Here is a 15281-nt window from a genome sequence, read left to right as displayed (position 1 = left end):
ATAAAGTGATTCAGTGACATTTTAGATTTTATACTATTTTTAACGAGGTATCAAAGTGAATAACTTTTAATATCGTCCGTGTAATATAAGCCCATCGTCTTATAATATATGCAATTGCGTTTTATATTGTAAAATAACAAAGTGATTTTAGCTTTATAAGACCGTGTAATAGAAGCCGAGCGAATAATCAAGAAATTGATGTGCTCCCAAACACAGGAAGAAGTTACTGAAAGAAGAAGAAGCATCAATACAATAAAATGATGCATCTGAATTTAATTACTCTACATTCGTCTTATTTATTATACATGAAGTGAGTGCCCTGATGAAATACATTTACTATGATGTTATATCTAAATAATTTTATTCTGGATGTTACACGTCTTCTTGACTGAAAGTGTTTTAGTCTATCACCTCATAGACATAGATTTGTCATGTGACCTTGAAGTTATCAACGTGTTTTCTTTATGATTTACTCCTTAATTTTTTCTAATGTAATTTATAATTAAATTATTAGAAATGACTGTATTATTTTCCTGTGTATTCGAAATAACCTAAAAAAAAACGTGGTGCTCACTTTAATATGACTCGCTACGCGGGTTAATCATTGTACACCACAGTTTTTTATGATATTTCTTCATAGACATAAAAATATTGAATTATTGGAATAGAAATTAAAAAAATGTTTTATTGTCAAATTAAGAATAAAATTGATTTATTGCAATTACCAAATTAGTTTCTTTCGTGTGAATTTACAATAAATTTGTCCTGCTTTTGATCATCCCAATGTATATATTTAAATATTAGAGATAAAAAAATCTAGCTTACCTTTTCAAATGGAATATACATTACAACTCAATTTGCTGTAATGCAAAGATGCCAGGTAAACGACGTAATTTGCTAAATAAATATACGAGTAATCATTGATATCCGTCACTCTCACTCCCAGTCGAACTTGAGTTTTCCCTTGCAAACGATGTATACATGTATTCCTAACTATTAATGAGGCTGAAGCTTATTTTTGACGATAATTCGAAATGCTACGTACTTCTTGCAGAACATCTTACTTACTAGTATAACATGGGTTAAGCTTCCTGTTATCTGTAACCTAATCTGTATGTGTTTGCTTGCCTCCGTCAGCCGCAATAATAAACAAATTCTTGATTGTACATTTGTTGATCATTTAGTGCCAAGGAAAAGTATGTTCTTTGTACAAATAATATGTATTAAAATAAATATTCACACCCAATCTCTTATGGTAACATTCTTTATAAAGCAAACAAAATGTTGTGATACGGGTAATGTCTACTAAAAAAAGACATATATTTTATGATGGTATGATACATTGTACTAAACCCCTAACGGAAGGGATTGTGTTTGATATTTACATAATGAAGACATAATCTTTCAATAAGTTAAATTGATGTCTGGAACTGGCATGTCAGTAACTGCTAATAGTTCTTTGTTAATTTATGTATCATCGTCATTTTGCTTAATTCTTTTGTTACCTTTTCTGACATCGGACTTGGCCAGGTAAAGTCCAATGCGGGTTCGGGATTTTATCACTGTGTTGAGGACCCATTGGTGGCCTTCGGCTGTTTTTACTCATTGGTCAGCTTGTTGTCTCTTTGACACATTCCCAATTTCTATTCTCTATTTTATCTTTTTATTTCATATCCCTAAAATAATTATGAAACTACATGTATAATTAAACATTCTTATGTATTCTTGAATGTGTTAATGAAAGCAGAAATATAGGATTGAACTTTATAACTTGATGTGACAAACTGTGTTCTGTCTCTAATCTTAATTATTTTCAATAGTGTCCAAAATCTTTTCATGACATCAATTTAACATAAAAAAATTACATAAAAACTTATTATACGCGATAGCAATAATCATTATACTTAATATGTACAAGTTTCTTATTCTATTTATCCGATTGAATCATTACTGTGGATGTGGCTTTATATTACCTCCTATACATTTCTAGGAATGTGATTGGTTAAAAGCGTCCGCGTGAAGACCGTGTATATTTGATATTAGGTTAGTAGGAAGGCGGGGCTCATTTCATACACGGTTAGTAGTGGAGTACGTCCCTTTATATTCCATATTAGGTAGTAGGGAGGCGGGGCTTATTTCATACACGGTTAGTGGTGTTACGTCCCTTTATAAAAACAAAACGGAACTGAGAAAAAATCTTGGAAGATTTCAACAGACGAAGAAATTGATGATTAAGATTGAAATAAATTCATTAAACACATTTAAATCTAACAAGTTGTTATCGTTAGCTATTCTTGTAGGATCAATGGAAGTAGTTTCTTAATGCTAACAGTATTGAAGACTTGCTCATTTTTATAGATCACAAGTCTTACACGTTAAGATAGTCGGTAAGATAAATTCGTTACATAGTGTGGTGCTAGTGACGTAATACGGTATATATGGGGTCAGTAAAATCCATATAGGTATTCGAGCTTCGCTCTCACCCCATATGGAATTTACTGACCGCCAATGTATTGTATTGAATATCACATGTATTGATTTGTATTATCTCCCTTACTCCATGTGTCATGATTATACATGTATGATTGATGGGTTATTTCCCTTTATTGTTTACCGACTCATGTTCATTATTAAATGAGCCTTTCTAATGATCACATGTGTTATAGTTTTCTCTGCTTACTGGTGTGGCGGCAGCGGTTTAAGAAACCCACATCTCAAATAACTCAACAATTTGAACATTATTCCACTCTAGAAGTAAAAGGTGAGCAGGAAAATTTGTTATTTATTTTGACTAACACGACAACATTTTCTATTGTTGGACTTAACTGATCTTTACAAAATGGCAGGCACACGTGCTCCAAAACAATGGTCACTTTCAAAAGTTAAAACAATAACATCGTTTGAAGCATGGAAACAAAACTTACAATATACCTTGTCCCTTGATCAAAACTTCGCAGCATTCCTTGTTGATGGATTTACATGGCTGAAGAAAACCAACGCCAATCCTTTACGTGGCATTGCTGACGATAGCGAGGCGGTTGCCGAAGCTTACCTACGATCAGCAGCCCAAAAGTGCACACATTTGGACCTTATGCTTGGTCAAATAGCAAATTACTGTCCGATTATTTCAAGAAACACTATAATTAAAAATTCGACATCAATTAATTCTATTTGGCAGTCAATTCGTCTACACTACGGATTTCAGTCTACTGGTGGACACTTTCTTGATTTTAATAGCATCTTTTTGGAACCAAATGAGCGTCCTGAGGACTTATTTCAGCGATTGGCTAGTTTTATTGAAGACAATACGCTTCGTGCCGGTGGCAATATTCATCACCACGGAGAGGTTCCTGAAACCGACGAAGAACTATCGCCTTCTTTGGAAAACCTGATTGTACTAACTTGGTTAAGACTTATTAATCGTGACTTGCCCAACCTAGTGAAGCAGCGATGTGGAACTCAGTTACGGTCAAAAACATTAGCTTCTTTGAAACCTGAAATTTCACAGGCACTTGATAGTTTACTTGACGAAATACATTCAGCCACTGATGCCAAGGTTTTACGGGCGTCAATAAAAGACAAACATTTTGACAGAAGTGCAAAAAAGACAGGTAGTATAAGAACTGGTCGTCAAATAAAGTGTTGTATTTTATGTAAGCAAGCAGGTCGTCCGTCCCAACATTTTTTAAGTACTTGTAAATATTTACCTGATGAAGACAAACAATATATGTCCACAGTTAGGCAATCTTATTGTACAGAAGTAGGTGATAGTGAGTCTGAGGACAATGTTGATAATGAACAAGTCTCATTTTTAAATGATAATGTAGGTCCTAGTAAGCTTAGAGTTGTATCTGCTTTAAGACGGGTGAGCACTAAACAGTCCCCTTACTTTAAGGCATTTTATAAACATTTCCCGCTTGAGTTAACACTAGATACGGGTGCTGAGGTGAGTATGATAAAAGCTTCGTCCGCGGGTTACATCGGCGTAACAATCAAGAAAAGCAACCATTCCGCTCTACAAGCTGACGGTGTTACCCCGTTAAATATAGTTGGTGAATGGCATTTCACACTTTCGAGAGACGGAATCGAGTAACAGTTAGAGGCCCTAGTAGTGAACGACTATTTGATTAGGCGAACGATACCAAATTAATAAGCAAATTCTTGAGTCAAATACAAACTGACAAACTCAAGAGGAAAAAAGGCAAAACGACATCAAGACAAACAATGCAACTGTATACAAAACAGAATGCATATATTGAAAAATAACGACTGAACAACACGAACTCCGCTAAAATAGTTGGAGGTGATCTCCAGTGTTCCTGGATGGTAAGCATGGTACCATGCTCTACGTGTACATATGACATTTGTCTTGTTGCGCATGTGCACACAAATTCACAATTAAATCTAATTCGATGTGTCACATTAGAAGAATTGGGGACGGGTTGTGCTAAGGACAATTTGAAAATGACGTGGCAAGTTAGACGTATACAAGTAGCTAGATTTGTACTTGAACTTACATTATCAATACGACGGATGCCACATGAAGCATGATATGCCTATCCTTCCGGAGGACCAGAGATCAACCTCAATTTTTGGTGGGGTTCGTGTTGCTCGGTCTTTAGTTATCTATGTCGTGTTTAGCTAACAGTTGGAAAATTTCTTCTTTTGTCATGCCGTTGTCAGCTTATTTTCGACTTCTGATTTTGAAGGGTCAAATCTTTGTGATATGATAATTGATAACTCAATTTGATAAGCGCATTTCAATTTGTGTTGTAGGGTGTCTCTCTCTCTCTCTCTCTCTCTCTCTCTCTCTCTCTCTCTCTCTCTCTCTCTCTCTCTCTCTCTCTCTCTCTCTGTGACGAACTGATACACACTTTAAACTATACTTTAACATAAATGGAACTATACTAACTTAAAAAACGTTGTGATATTGTATTTGTTCAATTTTCCACAACCTTTCATCGATATAAAAAATAACAAATAGATATAGGAAGATGTGGTGTGAGTGTCAATGAGACAACTCTCCATCAAAATAACAATTTAAAAAAGTAAATCATTATAGGTCAATGTACGGCCTTCAACACGGAGCCTTGGCTCACACCGAACAACAAGCTATAAAGGGCCCCAAAATTACTAGTGTAAAACCATTCAAACGAGAAAACCAACGGTCTAATCTATATAAAAAACGAGAAACGAGAAACACGTTCAAAATACATATTATAACAAACGACAACTACTGTACATCAGATTCCTGACTTAGGACAGGTGCAAACATTTGCAGCGGGATCAAACGTTTTAATGGTACCAAACCTTCTCCCTTTTTCTGAAACAATAGCATTACATCAAAACATAGAAAAACACACGATAAAATATCAATTGGCAGGCTTAACTCAATCAAAAAACGTAAATTAATACACTATGAACGAAATCTGCCCATAATCTGTCAATAAATGTTATGCATTATTAAAGGTTCGTAGTTTTGACCCGTGTCCTGAATTATGAGTCTTTTGTTAAAAAGGGCGCTTCGTTTGTATTAAAGATTACTTATAATTGCAACCATGTCTAATTTCATCATTGACATATCACAAGCTTAATCCATACACATGACATTGTGAAATGAAAATGGCCTCATCCCTTTTCGGAGTTGATTTTGGATTTTCAAATGATTTGACCTTGAGTATTTCGGCCAATAAATATTTGTTGTTGAAATGCTTAACTGGTGTAGTAACATTGTACAACATGCACAATTGATGTTATTATATTCTTGCAATTGTTTTATGTATCGAACGTTTGACAGCCAAAACAAATATTTGTCCAATTCAAACGGGTCTGGTGCAATGAATGTAAACACGTTCTATAAGTCTTTGAATTATCAGAGAATTAAAGTAGATTAATCCTGTGCAATCAGTTAAATATTTTAATTTTAATAAACGGGAAAAGAAAAGATACAAATCACGTGACATGCAATACATTTTGAATAGTATGATCTTACATACTATTTACCGAAAAGCACGAAGACACTGCTGGCTCAGAGATGATGTGTCTATGTTTACAGAATCCAAGCTTGCTTTTGAGAACACAACGTATTTGTTTACTCATTATAACATATATTATGAAGTTTGATAAGCAAGCAATTACTACCAACAGTCTTGTTATTTCAATAACCAGCTTCAGCTTTAACAGTACGTCTATATCATTTACCTCCATTTTAAAAACTACAAAGGCTGAAATCATAAATTGTGTACTTGGATCAACAAGGAGTTGACTGCTATGAGAATCCTTCTCAGAAAAAAGCTGCATTATCCCAAACATGCATATTCTAGGAAACTCAATAACGAGAAATGTCACTGTTACAACAGCAATTAACCTAGATGATCTCCTTCTAATGTTCTGTAAATTTGCACTACTGGTGCTTTGAATATTTCTTTCACGTATAAGAGACCATATGATAAATATAGACGTGAAAAGCATAATAACCGATGCTAAAAGTAAAAATATTGCGGTCATTGAAGAGTAATATATAAAACTGTAATTCAAAAGTGATTCTGATTTAGCTGCTACTTTACATTCGTTTGCGTCGAACTCTCCCCGTCTGAAATCTGCTACAAGAAATTTAGGAATATGCAATCCGACAAAAATAGCAAATATCACAACAACTACTGCTAACATTTCCCTCCTTTTTACATTGATGTAGCTCCAAATTGGCCACTTGATAGCTACGAACTTTTGAATTCCTAAAGCTGTTGTCAACAAAACGGATGATAAATGAAATAGATCTACCATTATTAGTTTGTAATGATGTAATTTGCATATTGGAAAATAAATAACTGTTTTTCCTATGTGTTCAGCATATTCATCTCTGATGTAGCTTTTAAACAAAAATGGCTCTAATCCGTACGAGAATAGTGCTGTAAGAGCATCTGACAACGCAAGTCCCTGCATTAAAACTGAAGACGGTGTTCTCAAAGTTTTGTGAAAAAGAATGATAATGACAACAATGTTAGATAAGATAGCTGTATAGGAAATAATCGGTCCAACAATGTCATTCAGATATTCTGGAACCGACGTCAAGAAAATGTATTCTGTAAATTTGTACGGCGATTCTCTTTTGTAACGCATCTCGGTTTTCTGTTTTTAATCAGAAAAAAAAACACTTCTTAGTTATTAAGTATGCATTCTAAGCAAACATGTATGTTTTATGTTTTCACGATATTCCATTCAATAGACAATACATTAAGCACAAGTTTGTGGTTCATATATTATACATAAACTATTTGACCTTTCCCAAGGTATTACAATCAATTACAATTTCAACGGCTACTAAATGGAAAACAAATTATGTATATTAAATATGAATAATAGATGAGATTTTCATAAACTAATGATTTTACGAATCAAATTTCATTTCATTTTGACCGATATAACATGTATTTGTTAGAATATTGATTCCTTGAATGCATCAGATTTTTAGTGTAATTGCTTTTGCAAAGTAAGCAGTTGAGGCTTCTAGAAGCCTCTATATTTTTTTTCTAATGTGTGTTATGAATAAATGGCATCATAAATAAACATACCTTTGCAACTGTCAATAATTCCAAGGATGTTCTTTTATTTCCAATGATTATCTTGATTATGTTCAAAATAGTTTCATATTTTTCTCTTTTCCATATAACACTTGTCTGATTTTTAATTGATTGGTTTTATAAATCTTTGTTATGTTGTTAGAACAATATACCCATCTGTCATTGTATATGGCCCTCTAAAATAGATCAAATAGTTTTTCTATACGACAGGAGTTCTAGTATTGGACATTAAACTATAAAAACCTCAAATTTACCCGCGAGCTACAATTTTGTTAGAACAATCTTTATTCTAATCACCATTTCATAACTTTTCAAGCTATACTTAATATATATTTTATGTCTATCATATTTATACAATTTACCTGAAACTGAACAGGCAAATTGTTTAATTTCATTTGAAATTTATGGTATTTAAGAAAATGACTAGGCATGCACGTTTATGTTTAGTTATTTTTCAAAACGCCTAAATTTAGAAAAAGCCGGTAACATATAATATACAATGTATAAACATATAAAAAGGCTAAAACTAATGACATGAGAGTAATGTGATCGTTTACCGACGGTCTGTTTCCTTTTTTCGGGAAGTTATTGTGGTAGTTGTGGACTTCTCGTGGTGACTAAATGTATAGTTGTGTTGACCTGGCTTGGCAGCGAAGTCGGGAGTCGCATCTTAGAACCTTTTTAAATAGACTAAGCAGCACAACTCATTTTAGTGATCACAATTCATTTTTTTTTCAATCATGAAATATAACAAATAAATAGATCATAAATATTACAATAAATAGATCATACAAATTAACAATAGTTCAAAGAAATGTTATCAACAAGTATTTCTGCTTTAGAGATTGATTGAAATAACTTATGAACGGTGTGCATTTACTAGTATGATGTTTATAAGCATCATCCAATTATCAATGTAGGAGAAATACATCCAATCTGGAAAACAGCAATAGAAACTCCGGGGGATACGCAGAAAGTCATAACAAAAGCTAGAATACTAACTGGGACCTACCTTTTACAAGCATCCAAAGCTAAATTTAATATAGGAAGTACAAACCCAATTTGCCCGCTTTTCAAACTTGAGGAAGAAAACCTTCTACATTTCCTAACTACATGTAGATGTCCATCTCTGGAAGGGGTCCGTAGGACTATTATGTCCCATTAAAACAGGCTGTTATAAATAAAATTGGGATTGATCAGTGGAAAACAAATTTTCAAAATAGGGAAACATTAAGCCAATTCATTGTTGACTGCAGAAAACTAGTGAGTTCTATACTTCCAAACGACAACAATTTTTTTAAATATGGTTGAAACAATTTCTAGGAATCTGTGTGATAAATTACATCAACAGAGGTTAACTCAGATCAATGCTCTATCATAATATAAACATTCATTATTCTTCACATGGAATTTAGCTTTCTTTCAATCCTTTTCAGAGCACAAAATAGTGGCGTACATAAAGATCAGTTACAAGTGAGAAGTATATAGAGGACAGTTGAGATATAGATGTACTTAGGAATACGTTGTTGTTAATAATAATATACGTAATATACAGACAATTCCTGTATCAGAGTGGTAGCTGATGTTGTTCTGAATATAGAGACATGCAGATATTTAATAGTGTCAGACCACGGTTTTACTAATGTCATTAAGTGAATCGGTGACATTTTAGATTTTTATACTATTTTTAACGAGGTATCAAAGTGAATAACTTTTAATATCGTCCGTGTAATATAAGCCCATCGTCTTATAATATATGCAATTGCGTTTTATTAATGTAAAATAACAAAGTAGTTTTAGCTATATAAGACCGTGTAATAGAAGCCGAGCGAATAATCAAGAAATTGATGTGCTCCTAACCACAGGAGGAAGTTACTGAAAGAAGAAGAAGCATCACTACAATAAACATGATGAATCTGAATTTAATTACTCTACATTCGTCTTATTTATTATACATGAAGTGAGTGCCCTGATGAAGTACATTTACTATGATGTTATATCTAAATGATTTTATTCTGGATGTTACACGTCTTCTGATTGACTGAAAGTGTTTTAGTCTATCACCTCACAGACATAGATTTGTCATGTGACCTTGAAGTTATCAACGTGTTTTCTTTATGATTTACTCCTTTAATTTTTTTAATGTAATTTATAATTAAATTATTAGAAATGACTGTATTATTTTTTTTGTCTATTCGAAATAACCTTAAAAAAGTGGTGCTCACTTTAATATGACACGCTACGTGGGTTAATCATTGTACACCACAGTTTTTAATGATATTTGTTCATAGACAGAAAAAATATTGAATTATTGGAATAGAAATTAAAAAAATGTTTTATTGTCAAATTAAGAATAAAATTGATTTATTGCAATTACCAAATTAGTTTCTTTCGTGTGAATTAACAATGAATTTGTCCTGCTTTTGATCATTCCAATGTATTATATTTAAATATTAGAGATAAAAAAAAATATCGCTTACCTTTTCAAATGGAATAGACATTACAACTCAATTTGCTGTAATGCAAAGATGCCAGGTAAAAGACGTAATTTGCTGAATAAATATACGAGTCACCATTGATACCCGTCACTCTCACTCCCAGTCGAACTGGAGTTTTCCCTTGCAAACGATGTATACATGTATTCCTAACTATTAACGAGGCTGAAGCTTAATTTTGACGATAATTCGAAATGCTACGTACTTCTTGGAGAACATCTTACTTACTAGTAAAACATGGTTTAAGCTTCCTGTTATCTGTAATCTAATCTATATGTTTTTACCTCCGTCGGCCGCAATAATAAACAAATTCTTGATTGTACATTTGTTGATCATCTAGTGCCAAAGAAAAGTATGTTCTTTGTAGAAATAATATGTATTAAAATAAATATTCACACCCAATCTCTTATGGTAACATTCTTTATAAAGCAAAAAAATGTCGTGATGCGGGTAATGTATACTAAAAAAAGACATATATTTTATGATGGTATGATACATAATTTGTACTAAACCCCTAACGGGAGGGATTGTGTTTGATATTTACATAATTAAGACATAATCTTTCAATAAGTTTAATTGATGTCTGGAACTGGCATGTCAGTAACTGCTAGTAGTTCTTTGTTAATTTATGTATCATCGTCATTTTGCTTAATTCTTTTGTTACCTTTTCTGACATCGGACTTGGCCAGGTAAAGTCCAATACGGGTTCGGGATTTTATCACTGTGTTGAGGACCCTTTGGTAGCCTTCGGCTGTTTTTTATTCATTGGTCAGCTTGTTGTCTCTTTGGCACATTCTCAATTTCTATTCTCTATTTTATCTTTTTATTTCATATCCCTAAAATAATTATGAAACTACATGTATAATTAAACATTCTTATGTATTCTTGAATGTGTTAAATTAATGAAAGCAGAAATATAGGACTGAACTTTAACTTTATGTGACAAACTGGGTTCTATAGCCAATCTTAATTATTTTCAATAGTGTCCAAAATCTGTTCATGACATCAATTTAATATGAAAAAAATCACATAAAAACTTTTCATACGCGATAGCAACAGTCATTAAACCTTTGTACAAGTTTCTTTTAAACATTATTGTATTCATCCGATCGAATCATTGCTGTGGATGGTTGTGTCTCGTACAGAAGAAAATATACCACGTATAATCTTGAAAGTAAATTATTATAACGCGGAAAATGACAAGATAGTATTACGTTTTACTAAACCTACACGCAAAATCGGATTTTTTAAAGGAACTAGTTTTACGTTGATTGAACTTGATGTTATATCAATTATTCTTTTTTTACGATTGTTTAGTACATAATTTAGGCCGTCGGTATTATCGTATGAATTGTTAACATTTGATCAATACATGTTGGTACCTAATATTGCTAACTTTGATATGGTATGGGTTTTATATTCATTATTGATATCCGCACGGGGATATTTATTTGCATAAATCTGTGTCATTTCATAACCATACCCCATTTTCGTAATGTTATATAGCTCACACAGCTCTCCGCATTTGTAAGCGGATCAGTATATCCAGACACGTTATATCAGCTTTGAGCCGATTGCCGCCATTGTTAATCTAGAACGCTGCACGTGCTTGCTTGAGAAGACGTTAATACATATGAAACAGTCTACCTACTGTATAACCAAATGAAATAGATAACCTTTTAAATTAACATAAAATAAAGTCTTCAAGTATGTCTTTGTTCCCGTCACTTTGCAAAAATGCGTTCAGTGTTGAATTTACTGTTCTGATTAATATCCAGAAACCTATCAATAACTTAGTACGATATATAAGATTATCCAATAGTAGTACTTATTAATCGTAGACTGGTTATCTCCCTTTATCTGTTTGGCTCTCTGTGCGGATACCCGTATGTTGCAAGGGAAAAGCCCAGCCTATAATTTATCGTAGGACATGTTGGAAAATTTGCCGATTCGGAACAAATATGAACTAGCTTTATGCATACAGGCCCAGGATCCTCCTACAATGTAGCCAACATTGATATTACAATTTCTACAAGTAGATATTGGAATTCGGATTTGCACTCATAATCTGCATTTAATTACACAGTATCAATTAGAATTATATTTTCTACTTAGATAGATAAATGAATTCAATTTGTACTTTTGAATTAGGAGAATCCTTGGTTTTACTGAATTTCAACTTGTACTGTAGTATAAATGTCACTCAGAACAGAAAAAAAATGCAATTTATGATTTTTAACAAAGTTGACATATTTATAACCTAGTTGAAAGAAAGAATTATAAAAGTTAAAGTTATATTCGCGTTTTATGGGACTAATAAACGTTGCCAGTTTGTTTATCTTTGGAATTATCTGGAACTTTAATAACTGTCAAAATAAATAAGTACGACGTATTATGGATACTTATCTCCGTGGGTATTTATTACAATATTTTATACAAAGATCGCTAATTTGGGGTGTTTAAACCAGTCGGACATAATTGTGCAATTTCGATCTATACTTGTAAATAGTAAATATAAGGGAATTATAACGTTTTATAAGTTTGTGTGTGTATGCAAATTGCAACTAAAAATATTGTGGATGTCCGTTTTATCATCATGTTCAAAATTTGACAAGGAATAATAATACAAAAATGTCAAGTAATTCGTCTGGTACATCGGGTATTTCCGATCCCTTTGAAGCATTTACATCACCATTTTATCGTTGGCTAGAAAATGATGTTTTCCCTGTTGTTGTCGGAGTTACAATTCTCCTAATTTTGATTATAGGAATAATACTGAATTCTGTTTTAGTGCATGCTATTAGAAGAAAACGACTAGAAATATCATCAGGAAGGATATATTTAATAAGCCTCATAGTTTTAGACTTCGTTGCGTATTTCTTCATTTTATTCCCATCACTTATTGTTTCTTTTGCAAAAGATTGGATATTATCCGATTTTGTGTGCATCGTAAGCGGCGATTTGGTAACCGGATGTCTGTTAATGACATTTTATATACAGTTGATTATATTCATAGAACGTTGGATGAAGATTTCGGGCTCTGATCTTTATGACAAAACACTAGGCAGAAATAAAGTTTCAATAATTATCGTTGTTTGTTTGTGTGTTATGTTTCTGTTTGTCGGAATACTACCACTAACCGGATGGGGTGTTTTGGAGTATATTTCGTACGAACATCTCTGCAATATTAAACATACTGACAATATTATAGGTATGAATCTATTATTTATATTTGCTATTTATATTCCATCTGTATTATCCATTGTTTTTCTTATTCTTATTGGAAGAAAACGCAAAAATATTCTCAATATGCTCTCAGAGCTACAGACGGAAGTAGATGTAGCTAGCAAAAAATTAAATAAATTTCGTGGGGTTGAAGTGATAAACAATAATCACGTGCTAATGTTTGAAAAAGAAGATACTTGCAGACTTTCGAGGGAAACCACCGAAGCTTTATCTGTATCACATATCGATACGACAAATTCAAGACTGGAAATCGGCCCGGAAATAGAAGTTTTAAGTACCGAGATACTACAGAATTGTGATTTACCAGGGTCAACAACATCTCGATCGGAAGCTGAGATACAGGGTGAACTGTTCCCGTCCCCTTTATCGAATGAAAAAACGAATGCAGATCATGCTACATTGATAGAACACGTTTATGAAAAATCAGAGGAGCATATGGACATACACTTGACTGTGACTTATGCAATCATGTGGGGTGTTGCCTTGGTAATGTGGACTCCATACGTCATTGTCTGCTACCTTGATGCGTATGCCTCGTTTTCAATGTGGGGTGGATGGTATTCTATGGTCGTACCAATAACACATATGACGTACGTTATGAAACCTATAATTTATCTTAGTCATAATAAAGTTTTTAGAGACGCAGCTTACCAAACTATACCAGAAAGTGTGAGAACAAGATCTCAAAAGGTACGGAAAGTCTTAAAAAAATCAATGACCAAGATGGATGATTTCGTATTCCCTCAAAGAAAAAGAAGCATTGGTATTGAAGAGTCTGACAATAAGAAACAAGTTAAAAATGAAACTTTTTCAACTCTCAAAACTACAAAGTCAAAACGAAATAGTGAAACAAGATTCTAATTTTTGAAAGTGTTGCTATAGTGATGTTTTTCTCAACTTGCATTGAGTGACCAAGAAACGTCAATCAAACATATGTATCGATCATAATTATCTAAGATGAACGAGAGAATTATCATATAATTTCATTTAGTAAATAAATACGTAAAGTGACAGTGTGAACACGAACATGTATTTTATCTGCCTCTTGAGGTCTTAGTCCCTTCTTGCAAACTAGGACAAAGCTAATAGTACATGTAGACTGATTTGAATATTCTGTGAATTCTTATTTGAGTTTCTCTATCTACCTCTGAACGAGAAAAAAACGCCTTCCTAAATTAAATTCTGGACAATAGGAACCATTCTTTCAAGTCTCAATATTTGGGGTTAAAGTTGTGGTAAAGTAATACTAACGAAATCCTTGATTTTTATATTATTATTGATTATGACATGATAAGAACGTTTTTGATGTTTTTAAGTAGTTGCAAACGCGCACAAAGCAATCCTGACAGTAGATTTTCCCTACCAGATTGTCAAAATATTGTGACTGAGCAAAATCATGCAATTTCCAATTTTGTTATTTTGGACTTTTTAAATTAATTTACTGTGTTAAATCGTTTATTTCATTCCTTATTTTCGTATATTTCATACTGATACAGTCTTTAAAACTAACATTTTCGTATTTCATAATGATACAAGACTTTAACACTAATATGACTCGATATAATATGTCAGTTAAATATTATCAGATTATCAATTTGACTCTATTATTCCAAGTTTTAAAAATAGTATAATATTCGACATGGAACCGTATCACTTAATGTAAATGTCGGTTATTACGTATATTCATGTCAAATTAGTTACATACAAACTGTAAATAAATAATTTTGATTCAGCTGATTGGTTTAAGGACTTTAGATTGAACACAAACCATCCATAACAAAAGAATTCCATGTAGAATAATTGAATTATTAATGCATGGCGTGTTCCAAAGATTGAACCAGAGTTGCATATTCAAAAATTCGAGCAATTAGTCATCCGTCTGTCATTGCCAGTCAGATTGTTCCTCCATTGTGTGGTCAGGGGAATCACACAATCCAATAACTTGTAGCCAATCATTCAA

The sequence above is a fragment of the Mytilus galloprovincialis genome, chromosome 8, assembly GCF_965363235.1.
Source record: "Mytilus galloprovincialis chromosome 8, xbMytGall1.hap1.1, whole genome shotgun sequence".
NCBI classification, from domain to species: Eukaryota; Metazoa; Mollusca; class Bivalvia; order Mytilida; family Mytilidae; genus Mytilus; species Mytilus galloprovincialis.
Note: the sequence above shows the minus strand (reverse complement) of the source record.